General features: G+C 21.7%; 1 protein-coding gene across 1 annotated transcript in view; it reads left to right on the top strand.

The window, feature by feature from the left end:
* The first annotated feature begins 203 nt into the window (after positions 1 to 203).
* Positions 204 to 508, top strand: part of LOC112501067 (beta-xylosidase/alpha-L-arabinofuranosidase 2-like) — a 5,043-nt gene continuing 4,738 nt past the window's right edge. Inside the window, exon 1 of the mRNA XM_025104716.1 lies at positions 204 to 215. The gene's annotated coding sequence lies outside the window, so the exon portion shown is untranslated. The remainder of the gene's footprint in view (positions 216 to 508) is intronic.

The raw sequence follows: 508 nt of genomic DNA on the forward strand, positions 1-508 counted from the left end.
AAAATATCTATGAACTTGATCGTTCAAAATATGAAAATTCATTGTTTTTTCGTATCTTTTTCACTAACAAAATGTATTTAACATATTTTAGAAAGTCTAAGGACTTATTTAACAGGTTTTGTAAAGTCCAAAGGTTTATTTGTTCCAAAAAATTGTCCAAGAACTTAATCGTTCCAAACAGTAAAGTCCGTTGGGTTTTTTTGAACTTTTCCCATTTGATTATGTTTATCTACAATTTATTATACAAATTCAAATATAAAACCTTAATAAATTATACTTAAATATAATTTATTTATAATCTTAAATTTTGAGGTTTCTATCTCCGCTTCCTACCATTTCTTTTACCCTACTTTTTCTATGTTCCCACTACTTCAGATAATAAAATATATTAAAATAAATTTATTTTATTTTTCAATTTTAACCCTTCAAACTTTTTAAATACTTTTATATTATATCCTTTAACTTTTTTTAATCTATACTATAATTACATATATTAATTAACTATATA

Source organism: Cynara cardunculus, assembly GCF_001531365.2.
Source record: "Cynara cardunculus var. scolymus isolate 2C chromosome LG 17, CcrdV1, whole genome shotgun sequence".
In the NCBI taxonomy this organism is placed as follows: domain Eukaryota; kingdom Viridiplantae; phylum Streptophyta; class Magnoliopsida; order Asterales; family Asteraceae; genus Cynara; species Cynara cardunculus.